We start from the raw sequence: 17,324 nt of genomic DNA, 5'->3' as shown, positions 1-17,324 counted from the left end.
TTTCACTTTTCTTTATGGTTGAGTAGTATTCCATTGTGTGTATGTATATACTCCATTTTGTTTATCCATTCATCTGCTGATGGACATCTCAGTTGTTTCCATCTTTTGGTTATTGTGAAAGGTGCTGCAATGAACATTGGTGTTCAGGTTTCCAGTTGCATTCCTGCTTTCACTTCTTCTGAGTATGTGTCTAAATTTGGATTGTTGGGTCATATAGTAGCTCTGTGTTAACAGTGTCTGTACTAATTTACATTCCCGCAAGCAGTAGAAGAGGGTTTATGTTTCTCCACAACCTCGCCAATACCTGTTGTTTTCTTTTCTTTTTTTGATCATTGCCACTGTAATGGGAGTGAGGAGGTATCTCGTTATAGTTTTGATTTGCATCTCTCTCTTGTGGCATAGTGGTTAAGTGCTATGGCTGCTAACCAAAAGGTCAGCGGTTCAAATGCCAGGCACTCCTTGGGAACTATATGCTGTAGTCCTACTCTGTCCTTTAGGGCCGCTATGAATCAGAATCGACTCAATGGCAGTCGGTTTTTTTTTTTTTTTTTGGTTTTAATGGCTAAAGAAAGCAGCCCTGGTGGTGTAGTGGTTAAAGTGCTCTGCCGCTAACCTAAAAGTCAATGATTTGAACCTACCAGCAGCTCCGAGGGAGAAGCATGTGGCAGTCTGCTTCTGTTAAGATTTCAGCCTTAGAAACACAATGGAACAGTTCTATTCTGTCATGTAGTGTCAATGTAAGTCAGAATCGACTCCATGGCAATGGGTTTAATAGCTAACGAAGCTGAGCATCCTATCACTGTTGGCCATTTGACTGTCTGTTCAAATGCTTTGCCCATTTTTTGGTTGGGTCATTTTTTCTTTTTCTTGTTAAGTAGTAGAATTTCTCTTTTTTTACTATACTTTGGATATCAGGCCCTCATCAGATATGTTTCCTGAATATTTTCTCCTAATCAGAAGCAGAGTCATTAAAATCCAAAAATTTCGTTGTATACTAGACAAAAAGCCTTCAAGAAATGCACATCAGCCTATTTTTAGCATACTCTTCATTTTTTTTGCCTCCCACAAAGCATCTTCCATTATTTACTATGATTTAACTATCAATTTAAAAGTATGCTCCATACTTTTAAAGCACCATTTTTAGACATTGTCATATATGTGTTCTGGGAGGTATATTTTTCTAAAAATAAACCTCCAGACATGTTTGGTAACCCCTTTGTCTTTTATGTGTAATGTAATGCAAAAAAAAAAAAAAAGTATGCAAAGAGTATTAATTTAAATTAAATTAATAAATTAAATATTAATTTAATGAGTGTACAAACTGAATTTAAACCAAACTTCTAACAGGATTCTTCCAAAATCCATGCTGCATATTAAACTGAAAGTAGAGCTATGCGACTTGCAGAAATTTCTTTGCATGTTCTGTGTGTGTGTTGCTTCTAAAATTTTTTTTTTTAATAGTAGCTCTTGTCATGCCTTATCTTGCACATTTGCATAAAGGCAAGGTTTGGCAGCAACGTAGTAATATAGTTAACCATGCATTATTTAAAAGACCCACCATTTTGTTGAAGACAATTATTTCTGATTACTGTTTCTATTATATTTTACTGAAAGCAACAATTCTCCCACCTATTGCTTGATGTTTTCCTCAACTTTTTAGAACATTTTCTTTAATTGTACGCTTTAGGGAGCTACCTCAGCCATGGGCAAATGTGAAATCCCTTAAGAAACAGAGTATTTCCCAAGGCTTCATTTGTCACTGTGTAATGGCTGCTCAGTGATACTTCACTGGAGGCTGCTGTAGAAAGTATATAGTACTCTCCCTTCCTTCCAAATTTGTCCTCTTAGAGAGAATAATTAAATGTGCTAATTTTTTATTTGTTATTATGTTGTTCTGTAAGTTATGTATTAATGACTAAGATTTACTTTCTAGTATTTTACCTGGAATTATATTTAACTATTTCGAAGGCACTGGGATCGGGACTGGGATTTACTATTTAAATATATAATGACTGTTTCAGCTAATCTGAAACTGAAATTATTTTTGAGTAAAAGATAAACAAAACAAAATTGGAAATGGACATGAAGTTTCTAAAGCTGAAATTTTAAAACCTTTTGGTAAGTTATTTATTCTGTTAAAATGTTTCCCTTTTTATTAAATGTCTTCAGACTGGTAATAAAGTTTACATATTAAATCAGATAAAGTCACATGAAGGTAAAGGATATGGGGGTTATTTAATGCAACTCCACATCCCACCATTCATTTCTCCTTTGCAACATCACCTCAAACGTGCAGCTTCTGAATAAATAATACAATTGAATTTTTAAATTCCATTCAGAAATACCATTTCCTTCATAATCTTCATAATAAAAACTTTAAAATTGATACACTTTTCTTGGGAAATGTCACTCAATTGATTCTTTAAAAACACAACTATAGGAATGCTTCCAGTCGATGTTAATATATACCAGATTTGCCTGTATCCATAATAACACACTTTCCTTTTTTTACACTAGATTTCAGGAAAAAAGAATTAACAAATGGCTGAAGAGAATTTGACAGTTGTTACTGAATTTATTCTTTTAGGACTGACAGATCAGGCTGTATTGAAAATTGTGCTTTTTGTGTTGTTCCTGGTGATTTATGCCATTACCTTGGTGGGGAACCTGGGCATGATCTTCTTAATCCACGTCACTCCCAAGCTCCACACGCCCACGTATTTTTTCCTCAGCTGCCTTTCATTTGTAGACGCCTGCTATTCATGAGTTATAGCACCTAAAATGCTGATCAACTTCTTAGTTGTGAGGGAAACCATTTCGTTCTCCGCCTGTATAATGCAGCACTTGTTTTTTGGGGTGTTCATTACCACAGAAGGATTCTTACTTTCAGTGATGGCCTATGACCGTGATGTGGCCATTGCGAATCCTTTGCTTTATACAACAGCCATGTCTAAGAGAAAGTGTGTAGGGCTGGTCGTTGGGTCTTGCATAGGTGGGATGATTAACTCACTGACACATGCAATAAGTTTGGGGAGACTGTCTTTCTGTGGACCAAACGTTGTCGACCACTTCTTCAGTGATGTTCTTCCACTGCTAAAGCTGTCATGCTCTGATACCTCCATGAATGAGTTGATGCTGTTAATCTTCTCTGGAGTCATTGCCATGGCTACCTTCTTGATTGTGATCATTTCCTACATGTTCGTCCTTGTTGCTATACTGAGGATCCACTCAGCATCAGGCAGACGGAAAGCCTTCTCCACCTGCGCCTCTCACCTGACTGCTGTGACCATATTCTATGGTACCTTGGGCTTTAATTACATTCAGCCAAGTTCCCAGTATTCTGTAGAACAAGAGAAGATAGTTTCTGTGTTCTACACTAATGATTCCCATGTTAAACCCATTGATTTACAGTCTGAGAAACAAGGAAGTGAAGGATGCTGTGAAAAGAGTCATAGAAATGAAATACTGCCCCTGTTAATTTCAAGTCACTAGGAACAGTATGAGGGCTCTGGTGACACAATGATTAAGCACTGGGATGCTAACCAAAAGGTCTGTGGTTCAAACCTAGCAGCTGCTCCATAGAAGAAAAGACCTGATTATCTGCTCCCACAGAGGTCACAGCCTTGGAAACATTATAGGGCAGTTCTACTCTGCTCTGTAGGGTCGCTATGAAAAGATATCAACTGGATGTCATGCAACAACAAGAACAACATTAATAGTGTAACATTCCGCAAGCCAGTTCTCCATTTACTAACATTCAAATGATTTCAACGAATTCTAGAGTTTCTAATTATTATACAAATCATTTTTTTCTAAAAGTGACTTTTTAACCCAGAAAAACTAACCTAGAAAGTGGGAGTGACTTTCTGCATAGCTGTGTTTTAAATTCAGCTCTCCTAAGGCTGTAGGCCATTAATATTTGAATCTACCAGTCAATCCGCAGAATTGAGTATATCATTTCTGATATGTGAAGAACTGAATACAGACACACTAACATTTAGAAATGTATATAGTTAGATCTTTTCTAAAAGGTATATTTTTTATTTACTCAGAAAATTAAAATAATTTTATACCTGATATTTGTCTTTGTTTTTAAAACTTGCATTAAAGTTTAAGTATTGGTAAATCTTCGTGTTAGCTAAAAAGGGGAATTTGACTCCAAACAATTTTCCTACTGTCCTTAATCTTCTTAAAACTCAGTGCCTTCAGCAACAAAAGTGGTATTGTCGGAAAATCATTGTATTGTAATTCTCAGCTGGCAATAATGTACTCTTACTAATAAACCCACTTAGAAAATTTAGATACATGTATGGAATGACTCCTAATTATGGAGCAGGTAGAATTCAAAGCCCTTCTTATCTTTTCTTTTAAGAATCTCCTTCACCTTCTTTCAAGACCAAAAATCATATGCCTATCTGGCAATCTTTAGATCAGATGCTGCTTGCTAATACCTGCCTAAAGCATCAATTCTGTGATGATGGATTTCTTGACTTCCTAACTTTCTACCATTTTAGAACTGCTATTCTGTTACCAGAAATGTGCCGTAGATATTATTATTTCAAATAAAAATAACTAATACCAGGAACATTTGTATGAATTTTAAAGACATTCATATCTTGGAGACTGATGTCTTGGAGACAATCTGAGGGATTTCAAACTAATTAGAAAACTCTTGAAATGGACAATTTTATATTTGCTTGTTCATAGTTAACAATGAAGGTACAATCAATGTGCTAGGAAGGATGACAATACTTAGAAAAGGAAAGCTAATTTTTATCTTTCATATTAACAAAAAAATCTTTTCTATAAGTGGTTGCCTTTATAGGTACATGTTGGAACACAGGACAGGGATATAGGTTGATTTAACAGAAATAAGGCATTTATTAACATAAAATATGAATCACAATCCATACAAATGTATTTCCAAATGAAATTATCTTTGTATTCATCATTGTAATGCTAAATATAGTTAATAAACTAATATATTTAAGTATAACACTTCAACTTTATGAAAAATATTCATATGTATGCATATATATTTTCATGTATATTCAGATGTATGGTGGTTAATATGAATAAATTAATGATAAGTGAAAGAAAATCAACTAGTCACAGCTCTTTAAGTAACTGATATTATTTCTGGTTCTGACATGGATTGATCAGGATTATTTCCCATCTGTGTTCTGATAAATGTATGTTATATACATAACAGGTAAAAGCAGTATTCCCTCTGCAAAGAAGGATATGTCAATGTATCTTATTAAATGTATATTCATACTTGGAAGTGTGTTTCTTTTTGTATTCCATAGAAACAATAATTCAGTGGGAAAATCATACTCATGATCTTGGCTATATTTAAGCAAACAGTAGCCTGATGGAGCATTGGTTACACACACACACATACACAGCACACACATATACACACATGCATAAGTGTACAAATAATTATATTTTCAAAACCCCATCTTTGCATCTGTCATATACAAATTCCACTTTTCCATAAATTTTCAAAATACTGGGGAAGATAGGCTAAGAAGACGAGAGTTCTAGAAAGCGAGTAAGAATTCCTTTTGGCAACTAAAATATGCCTTACTCTAAGAATTGCTGAAACTTAATTAAATGGATCACAAAATCAACCAAAAGAAAAATCAAAGAGGTTCTCAACAATGGGGATAATGGTGAAAATGAAACTTTAGACATAAATAAATAATTATTATCAAGGCCCTAGCTCCATGCTGGATACTCTGGTGGCGTACTGGTTAAGAGGTGTGACTGCTAGCCAAAAAGGCCTGAAGTTCGCATCCACCAGGTGCTCCTTGGAAATTTCTGGGGCAGTTCTGCTCTGACCTACAGGGTTGCCATGAATCTGCATTGACTCAATGGCAACAAGATCGGCTTTTGGTTTTTTAGTTCCATGCTGCCCCCCTTAGTCTATACAAGAAATTAGAATGAAAATAACAATAACACCAGGAGAAAATTAACAATGAATTGATAATTCATTAGGAAAACATTTTCCAAACTCTGTGTGGGTCTCCATCAAATATATTTTAATTTTATATTTTGCATATAAATATATTTGACATTGAGTTTAACCACAACTACACAAAGACTAGTATAATTGTCCGGGAAGAACAATGTCTCCAGTATTCCTCCTACCATTTGCCTTGTGGCTCCACTGACCCACACAGTCAAGGGAGCCAAGAGGAAATTCTGTCCCTTGACCAGTTATGGCTACCCACGGCTAAAGAGCAAAACCTCATAACTCAGTTTGGCAAGTTATAGAAAGCACTTAAGCACTGCATCCATTTGTTGAAACATCTCAGTTGGTAACTCGCCAATTCCAAGAACCTTGTGTTTTGCCAACTCCTTCAGTGCAGCTTCGACTTCTTTCTTCAGTACAATCAGTTCCTGATCATATGTTACCTCCTAAAATGGTTGAACTTTGACCATCTCTTTTTGGTACAGTGATTCTGTGCATTCCTTCCATCTTCTTTTGATGCTTCTTGCATCCTTTAACATTTTCCCAGTAGAATCCTTCAGTACTGCAATTTGAGGTTTGAATTTTTTCTTCAGTTCCTTCATCTTGAGAAATGCTACAAGTGTTCTTCCCTTCTGATTTTCTATCTCCAGATCTTTGCACATGTCATCATAATACTTTACTTTGTCTTCTCGATCTGCCCTTTGAAACCTTCTGTTTCGCTCTTTTACTTCATCATTTTTTCCTTCTGCTTCAGCTATTCAGTGTTCAAGGGCAAGTTTCAGAGTCTCTTCTAACATCCAGTTAGGTCTTTTCTTTCTCTTTTGTCTTTTTAAAGATCTTTAGCTTTCTTCATGAAAAAGATGCCATTCCACAACGTGTCTGGTCTTTGTCCATTAGCATTCAATGGGTCAAATATATTCTTCAGATGGTCTCTAAATTCAGCTCACTAATGCCTAAGATATCAATGTTTATGAGTTTCCTTTCATGTTTGACTATTTCCAATTTTCCTAGATTCATACTCTGTACATTCCAGGCTCCAATTTTTAATAGATGTTTGCAGCTATTTCTTCTTATTTTGAGTCATACCACATCAGCAAATGTAGGTCCTGAAAGCTTGATTCCATCCATGTGATTAAGGTCAACTCTACTTTGAGGAGGCAGCTCTTCCCCAGTTGAATTTTGAGTATCTTCCAACCTGAGGGGCTCATCTTTGGGCACTATATCATATAATGTTCTGCTGCTATTCATAAGGTTTTCACTGGCTAATTCTTTTCAGAAGTAGACCACCAGCCCCTTCTTCCTAGTCTGTTTTAGTCTGGAAGCTCAGCTGAAACCTGTTCCCTATGGGTGACCCTACTGGCATTTGAATACCAGTAGCATAGCTTCCAGCAACACACCAACACAAGCCCCCACAATATGAAAATCTGACATACACAGTAGGGGAAGAATAACTAGAGGGCATCTATTGCTCTAAAGAACCCAAGACACAAGAAAGAAGAGTAATGGAGGCCATGAAAAGTAACTAAGTTGATTATAGTCACAGTTCTCGTAGATAGAGTGGCATATCACGTCATAACTGGGGAAAAGGTAGCAGCAAATTGGAATTGTAGGAGTAGGTTTATGAATGGCAAGTAGAGTAGGGTTAGCTAGCCTTCTCAAGTTCCCTGGATATGTGGCATTTTGAATAATTCTGCTGGCTTAGGTAGTATAAGCCCTATCACTAATTACTGGGTACCTAGGCCCTGTGGTGATTAAGATAGGTACATAGTTGCCAAGGAGGGTGAAGACCTAATAAGAGGAGTGGGTAGATAGTGGACAAAATCAGCTGCTCAAGAAGGGGAGTAGTAGACTTGCATTCAGCCAGAGCCTCAAAACAGTCAACACAGCATTTAATGAAAATGGTATTGCAACTGATCTCTGGGTATATTTTTTATTGTACTTTAGACAAAGTTTTATGGAAGAAATTAGTTTCTCATTAAATAATTAATACACATTTTTTTTATGACATTGGTTGCCAAATTCACGACATGTCAAAACTCTCCCTTTCTCGACCTTGGGTTCCCAATTACCAGTTTTCTTGTCCTCTCCTGCCTTTTTGTCCTTGCCCCTGGGCTAGAGTGCCCATTTAGTCTCTTATGTTTTATAGAACCCAGGAGCAACTTCAGTACTGAGTTAAAAGTGTGTCAGCGGCCATACTCTTGGGGTTTCCCCAGTCTCTGTTAGACCAGTAAGTCTGGTCTTTTTTTGTAAGTTAGATTTTTGTTTTACATTTTTCTCAGGCTCTGTTCAGTACACTCTATTGTGATCCCTGACAGAAAAGTCGGTGGTGGTAGACAGGCACCATCTAATTGTGTTGGGCTCAGTCTGGTAGAGGCTGTGATAGTTGTTCATTAGTCCTTTGGACTAATCTTTCCCTTGTGTCTTTGGCTTTCTCCATTGACCCTTGTTCATGATCGGGTGGGACTAATGGAGTGTCTTAGATGGCTGCTCACAAGCTTTTAAGACCACAGACTTTATGCACCAATTTAAGATTAGAACATTTTCTTTATAAATTGTGTTATGCCAATTGAGGTAGATGTCCCCCAAGACCATGGTCCCCAGCCCTCAGCCCAGTAATTCAGTCCCTCAGGGAGTTTGGATACGTCTATGAAGCTTCCATGACCTTGCCTTGGTCAAGTTGCTTTTACTTCCCCCAGTGACCTCTTGATATTTTGACCTCAATTTTGAGCTTGATTATTTGGGCAGCCTGAATGGTCGAAAAGACTTTCAGGTATAGGGCATAAGTTGCCCTAAACATTGTAGAAAATATTTATGACAATAAAAATGGAGGAAAACAACTGGAATTATAAAAAGTTTTTTAGATGGGTCTACAATTAATTTTCTCCTTTAGTTGGTATTAGCTAAGCACTCAAATCTGAAAGTTTTGGAATTTCTAAGAATATTTTGGTGAAGTTAAAAGTAACAAGAAAAAAGTCCAATTTATCTAAGTTTCTAGATCTGAAATAAGAGATTTTTTCATATATAAAGCACTTTAAAAGATGCAGAACCCACTCTTATTCCAGCAGGTACTAAATGTCTTTACGGTTAGAAAAAATCATGAAAATTTAATGACTTTGTAAAAAAATAAAGTCTGGAAAAAAATCCTTATACTTTATTTCTATAGCAATTATTTCAAAATAAGTTCATAAGTTCCATAGAATCAATTGGTTTGATGGTCAAAGAAAAAGTTCATGAAGAAGTGAGTTTTCAAAATGCTAATATTTTCTATGAGATATTAAACATTGAATTTTTATTTTGCCTACTCTAGGGTCTACTTATTTCTATTGCTCCAAGTAATAAAATAATATTTTGAGCTAAGAATTATGTAAATAGATACATCTGATCTTATGCTTTGCTGTTATTTCATATATTATATTCTGCTTGTTTGCTGGGATTTAAGCAATATAGTATCATACTTAATATTTTTATTCTTCCAATCAAGGAGCCTACATAGGTTGTGGTTGTTAGTTGCTGTAGTATACAGGTAAGACCAGCTATAAATCAAGGTGAACTTATGCTAGAATACGACATAGTGGACCCAGGGAGAAACACCACATGATGTAGTGAAGGGCAAGCCCTTCACAGTTCTAGGATGTATCATTCACATGTGCTGGAAATTAAAATATCACTCCTCCTATAACTTGACTTCTGAGACTTCCCTACATCACGGTATTTCTGTTCAGCTCTCCTCTTGTTTACTCTTTCTCCAGGGAATCCTGGAATATATGGGTAGCAATTTGTCAATTCCCTCAACTCCTTCTTCTCTGTGGTAAATTCCCTAACAGAAAAACTATATGCAGATACTATTTGACACATGATAGGAGAGACCAGTCCCTGGAGAAGGACATGATCCTTGGTATAGTAGATGGTTGGCAAAAAAGAGAAAGACCTTATGAAATGGATTGATGCCATGGCTGCAAAAAATGGGGTCAGACATAACAATGATTATGAGGATGGTGCAGGACCAAGCACTGTTTCATTCTGTTGTACATGAGCTCACTAGGAGTTGGAACAGACTGGATAGCACCTAACAACAACAGTAGTATTGACATTTGTGGGGACCATTAAATGTTTTAATGAACCACGGATCATTCTTATTCTAACTGTAACTATGTTTAATTTCTTTACTCAAGCTCCTCAATTAATATTTTCTTGTTGTTTTCTCTCTGTATCTCTGTCTCTCTGCTTGTCTCTCTCTCTTATATTTTCAGTAGCTCCTTCAATGAAAAACTATCCAGGTGAATTCAAAAAAATTATTTTCATTGGGTTAATGGGTATCCCTGAGTTGTGTGTTGTTCCTTTTGATCTGTATAATCACCGTGGTGGGGAGCTCTTGTATGTTTACATTAATCATGGCGATACCCAATATATTGCACATTTTCAGCCGGATCTTTTACGTCTTAGACTGTATGATTGGCGCAACTTAGAATTCCATGGTAGTCAGTATTTGCAGTTGCTTGTGGTGTTCCTGGCTTCCTCCGTTATATCATCTGGGAATGCTTTTCCTGTGCATGTAATGAAATCCTCAATAAACCAGTGGTTCACTAAATATAAGTATTAGCAAGAAAGAGGGTTTAATTTCTCATTTAAAAAGAAAAAGTCCAGTAGTGGAGTCTGATGTCGCTCATTGGTTCAGTAGCTCAGCACTATCAAGGTTAATATATTTACCAATATCTTGTTCTTAAATTCTCAAAAAATTGAAGTTCAGAAGGGGCAGAACCAACATGGAGCTATAGACAAAAACACCACACCATCGGCCCCCAAAATTATGTAAAACAGACATAAACATCAATCCTGGAACCCTGAGGATCAAATGGAGAAATAAAGAACTCAACCAAGTACTGAATGGAATATGAAACTAACAGAAAACCTAGCGTAAGGGGAGAAACAGAGCAGAGGTCCCTTATCAGCTAAGGCAGTATGGATTTGCCATCTTGGACTCCTGTCAGAGATAAGCAGACAGGGAGTATGGGAAAGCAGCTTCACAGAACTCCCAGCAGGAGGCAGCAACTGGTAACCAGTGATACATGCTTTCCTACCCCACCCTTCCTCCCAAGTGCTCAGCCTCCACCACTTCCCAGCAGGCTGTGGTCGCTGGGCTGGGAGGCACCACTTGGTGCCACTTGGATTCATTCTGCTCACACCTTCAGTGCCATTTCTTTCCTGCTGGTGTTGGTTTTGTCAGCTTCCTTTGGTTTCTTCCCTGTATCTCACCTCCTCCGCCTCCTTTCTCTCAAACATCTAGCTCCATATGCCACCATTGCTTCTTCTTGACAGGATGTGAATCACCTGTTGGCTGGGGAACTGCTTCCCCAGACCAGTAGCCACCATGCTGGTGGGATCCCTGGGGCCTTTTTACTATATTTTTCCTTTTTGTTTATCTTCATTTCTAGGTTTCTTATCTCCCTCTTCTTTTCCTGTGTCCTGAATACCTGGTACTGTGTGCTATCTCTGCCCCTTCTAGCTGGGCCAGGAGCCATCTCCCTAGTCTGCATATCTGCCTCAGTGGGAACACTGGGAGCTTTTATTTTTCTTCTTTTTAGTTATTTTTTTTTCTTTTTACTTTTTGTTTTTCTTCATTTTTCAGTTTCTCATCTCTCTACTTACCTTTTTTTCCTATCTCTTGAATACCTGGTGCTGTGTGCCGTCTATGTCCCTTCTAGCAGGACTGAACAGCTTGGGAACCACTTCCCCCATCTTTGCAGTTGCATCAGTAGGATCCCTGAGGATATTTCTTTTTATTTTCTTTAGACTTATTATTGTTTTTCCTCTTTTTTCACTATTGTTTTTCTTCATTTCTCAATTTCTCATTTCTCTCTACTTTCCTTCTTTTCCTGTCTTGTGAAAACCTGGTGCTGTGTACCATTTCTGCCATTTCTCAGGACTGGGATCCATTTCTCCAGTTGCCAGTGGGATCCCTGGGGGCATTTTTATTTTGTTTTCTCTTTTTTTCCTTTTGTTTTTTTCATTTCTAAGTTTCTCATCTGTCTCTATTTTCCTTCTTTCCCTGTCCTCTGAATACTTGGAATTGTGTGCCATCTCTACCCCTTTTAGATAGGATGTGTACCGAGGCCTGGGAGCCAAATCCCCAGTTGCCAGTGGGATCCCTGGAGAAATTGTTTTTTCTCTTTTTATTTTCTTTAATTATTTTTCTCTTTTCCTTTTCGTTTTTCTTCATTTCTCAGTTTCTTATCTCTCTACTTCAACAGCAGGCTTCCTCAGAACTGTTTCTTGTTTGGTTTTATTTGGTTGCTATTTCTTCTCTCTTCTTTTCCATAGCCATCTTAGCTTCAGATATCACAACCTCTCAACTCCCTCCTGCCAATCTGTACTGTGTACTGAACACTGCACCCCCAAAAGCACAGGCATGGCCTACCAGAACCTGCATTGCACTGATCCTTGGCCTGCCCTGTTCGTCCCAGTATGTGCCACAAACAACCCATCCCAGCCCCTTCCCTTCAGATGGACCTGCCTGGCTGCAACATAGATGAGCGACTGGCCCTGACCATTGAACAAGGAGGTGAAAAGTATCATGCCCACAGACAAGCAAACAACAAAGAATGCACAGCTCACCTGCTCAGAAATAGCAAAATAAAACAAAAGCAAGGATGAAACAAACAAATCTACAGTCAATAAATGAAGACAATAACTGCTGAATGTCCCAAAGAAAGCAGACTATATCAAAACATTTAATAAAAAAAGGACAAGGTAGTTCCAATAGACAGCCAAAATAAAAACCAGATGACTTTTCAGTAGAAAAAAAGGCACTGGAAGTACATGATGGGAATTCAAATCTCTAATATTCTGAGCTATCCAAGAGTTGAAGCAAAAACAAAGAAAATGAGGAATAAATACACAAATTCATGGAAAAGGTAGAGAAAATCATGGAAAACACAGGCAAAACAATGAAATAATCCAGAAAAACAATGCAAGAATAAAATGCCAAAATAAATGCACAACTAAAAATGAATCAAAAACAACAGTTAGAAATCCAAAGGACAAACAACTAGATTTCAGAAATCGACAGTGTCATAGAAGCTCTGAGGAACAGATTTGAAACAATGGAAGGGAGAATCAGTGAAATTAAAGATAAATAGTTGGATACCACTTTGAGGAAAAATCAGAAAAAAAAAAGAATGAAGAAAACTGAAAAAAATCTGAGAATTATGTGCGGTACAATCAAAAGCAAAAATTTGTGAGTGGTCACAGTTCCAGAATAGGGGAAGAAAACAGAAAACACAGAGAGGATCATTGAAGAACTGCTGACAGAAAACTTCCCTAAAATCGTGAAAGATGAAAAGCTGACCATTAAGAAGCTCAACGAATCCCATATAGGACAGACCCCAAGAGAAAAACGGCAAGGCATATGATAATCACACTTGCTAAAACCAAAGACAAAGAAAGACTCCTGAAAGCAACTCAAGAAAAAGGGAAAAGTCACACACAGAGAGGGAACAATAAGACTAAGCTCTGATTACTCTACAAAAATCATGCAAGCAAGAAGACAAATGATGACATATACAAAACCTTGAAAGAAAAAAAAAAATCCAACCAATAATAATACATCCTACAAAACTCTCGATCAAATATGATGGTGAAATTAGTACATTTCCAGATAAACAGAGAATAAAGGAATATATAAAAACCAGACCAAAATTACAAGAAGTAGTAAAGGGAGTCTGTCGGTCTAAGAACAAATAACATCTGACCACAGCCCGAATCTAGGGTGCAAGATGTCATCAGAGAGATAACAACCTAGGAAACGAACTCTCAAGAACTATCAAAACTAAAAGATTTACAACAGTGAACCAGAGAGGTTAATCTGCAAATGACAACTTCAGAAAAATAAAAGACAGAATAAATGGTGGAGAGGAAGGCAAGGTGGTACCAAGTAGTAAAAAGCTGGTTAAAACTTAGGAAGACAAGGATAAATTTCAAGGTAACCACAAGAAAGGTAAAAAAAAAAAAAAAAATTCCCGTCAAAATAAAGAAGAATAACATAAAGTCTGAGTAAAAACAATCTACAAAAACCAAAACAAATGAAAAAAAAAATCCACAAACAAAAGGAATTCAACACAGGGGAGTAAGAAGAACAAAGAAAATGTCAGCACCACAAAAAAAGCATGAAAAAAATGACAGCAATAAACTCACAACTATCAATAATTACACTGAACATAAATGGCCTAAATACACCCAAAAGAGACAGAGAGTGAGAAAATGGATTAAAAAAAAAAACAGAATCCATTAGGTTTTTTGGTTTTTACAAAAGGACACACCTTAGAAACAAAAATGTAAATTTATTAAAAATCAAAAGATGAAACAAAAATATATCAAGCAAGCAGCAACCAAAAAGGAGAAGGAATGGCAACACTAATCTCAGATGAAATGGACTTTAAAACAAAATCCATCATAAAAGACATTGAAGAGCACTCTATAATGATTAAAGGGACTGTCTATCACGAAGACATAACAATAACAAACATCTATGCACCTAATGACAGGGGTTCAAAAAACATTAAAAAACTCTAACAGGAGAAAAAAGAGAGATCGACAGTTCCACAATAATAGCAAGAGATTCAACAAACCTCTCTCAGTAAAGGATAAAATATCTAGAAAGAAACTCAACAAAGATACAGAAGATCTAAAGGTCACAATCAGAGAATTTGAACTCGGAGACATATTGAACACTCCACCCCAAAACCGTAAAGTATGCATTCTTTTCCAACTCACATGGAACTGTTGCCAGAATAGACCACATCTTAGGCCACAAAGTAAAGTTAACAAAATCCAAAAACACTGAGATAATACAAAGTATCTTCCCTGAGTACAACACCATCAAAGTAGAAATTAACAACAGGAAGAAAAAGGAAAAAAAAAAAAATCAATTACATGGAAACCGAATAACACCCTGCTTAAAAACCACTGGGTAAAAGAAGAAATCAAAGAAGGAATAAAAAATTTCCTAGAATCAAATAAGAATGAAAACACACACCAAAACCTTTGGGACACAGCAAAGGCAGTGCTCAGAGGTCAATGTATAGCAATAGATACACACATCAAAAAAGAAGAAGGGGACATAATCAAAATATTAGTTACACCACTTGAACAAATAGAAAGAGAACAGCAAAAGAAGCCCGAAGCCACCAGAAGAAAGGATATAATAAACATCAGGGCAGAAATAGAGAATTGAAATAGAGAGCTGAAAAACAATAGAAAGAATCAACAAAACCAAAAGTTGGTTCTTTGAAAGTATCAACAAAATCAAAATGCCAGCAGCCAAAATGACAAAATAAAAACAGGAGAGGATGCAAGTAATCCAAAGAAATGAAATTGAGGACATTAAAACAGACCAAACTAAAATAATAAAAAATCATAACAGAGTATTATAAAAAATTATACACCAACAAATTTGAAAACCTGGAGGAAATTGACAAATTTCTAGAAGCACATTACCTACTGAAACTAACATAAAATGATATTTAAAATCAGAACCAAACCATAGGAGATCAAAAATGTAACAACAACAACAAAAAAACTCCAACAAAAGAAAGCCCTGGCCCCGATTGCTTCACTGGAGAATTCTATCAAACATTCAGAGACGAGCTTAAACCAGTAGTACTCTAACTATATCAGAACATAGAAAAGGAAGTGACACTTCCAAAGTCATTCTGTGAAGCCAGCTTAACCCTAATACCAAAACCAGGCAAAGACACCACAAAAATAGAAAATTGCAGACCAATATCTCTCATGAATATAGATGCAAAAATTCTCAACAAAATTCTAACCAACAGAATTCAGTGTCAGATCAAAAAGATAATACACCAAGACCGAGTAGGATTCATACCAGGTATGCAAGCATGGTTCAACAACAGAAAATCAATGAGCATAATTCACCACATAAATAAAAATATCACATGGTCATCTCAATTGACATAGAAAAGGTACTTGACAAAGTCCAACACCCGTTCCTGATTAAAACTCTCAATAAAATAAGTATAGAAGGGAAATTCCTCAACATAATAAAGGGCATCTATACAAAACAAATAGCCAACGTCATTCTTAATGGAGAGAGGCTGAAAACCTTTCCCTTGAGAACACGAACAAGACAAGGATGCCTTTTATCACCACTCCTGTTTAACATTTTGCTGGAAGTCCTAGCTAGAGCATTAAGGCAAAAAAAAAAAGGAAATCAAGTGGATCCAAATTGGCAATAAAGACATAAAACTTTCCCCTATTTGCAGATGATGTGCTTCTATACATAAAAAACCCAAGACTCCATGAGAAAACTACTGGAACTAATAGAAATATTTTGCAGAGTACCAGGATACAAGGTAAACATAGAAAAATCAGTTGGATTCTTATGCACAAATAAAGAGAAGGATGAAAAGGAAATCAGGAAAAAAAAATACCATTTATAATAGCCCCTAAAAAAAATAAAACACCTAGAAATAAATCTATCCAGGGATGTAAAAGACCAATGCAAACAAAACTACAAAACATGAGTTGAAGAAATCAAAAGAGATCTACGTATGTGGAAAAACATTCCATGATCATGGATAGGTAGACTTAACATTGTGAAAGTGACAATTCCGTTCAAAGCAATCTGAAAATACAATTCAATCCTGATTCAAATACTAACGACATTCTTTAAAGAGATGGGAAAACTAATCATGTACTTTATATGGAAAGGGAAGGGGCCCCAAAGAAGTAAAGTACTATTGAAGAAGAAGAATAAAGTAGAGGGACTTACGCCACCTGACCTCAGAAACTCCTATACAGCTATGGTAGTCAAAACAGCCTGGTACTGGCACACTGACAGATACATTGACCAATGGAACAGAATTGAGAACCCAGATTTAAATCCATCCACCAATGGTTAACTAATTTTTGACAAGGGCCCAAAGTCCATCAAATGCAGAAAAGACAGTCATTTTAACAAATGGTGCTGGCAAAATTGGATGTCCATCTGCAAAAAAAAGAAATAGGACCCATACCTCACATGATATACAAAAACTAATTCAAAATGGATCAAAAGTCTAAATATAAAATGAAAAACTGTAAAGATCCTAGAAGAAAAATTAGGATCAATGCTAGAGGCCCTAATACATGGCAGTAACAGAACACAAAACCATAACTAACAACATGAACTCCAGAAGATAAGCTGGACAACTGGGATCTTCTAAAAACTAAACACTTATGCTCATCAATAGACTTCACTAAAAGAGAAAAAGAGAACCTACGGACCGGGAAAAAAAAAATTGGCTATTACAAATCAGACAAAGGTCTAATCTCTATGATCTACAAG

The 17,324-nt window shown here is 36.4% G+C and overlaps 1 pseudogene; it reads left to right on the top strand.

The window, feature by feature from the left end:
- Positions 1–2,523: 2,523 nt before the first annotated feature.
- Positions 2,524–3,478, top strand: LOC126080791 (olfactory receptor 1052-like; annotated as a pseudogene).
- The last annotated feature ends 13,846 nt before the right edge of the window (positions 3,479–17,324 follow it).

This window comes from Elephas maximus, chromosome 7 (assembly GCF_024166365.1).
Source record: "Elephas maximus indicus isolate mEleMax1 chromosome 7, mEleMax1 primary haplotype, whole genome shotgun sequence".
NCBI lineage: Eukaryota > Metazoa > Chordata > Mammalia > Proboscidea > Elephantidae > Elephas > Elephas maximus.
This window is presented reverse-complemented; position numbering and strand designations above follow the sequence as displayed.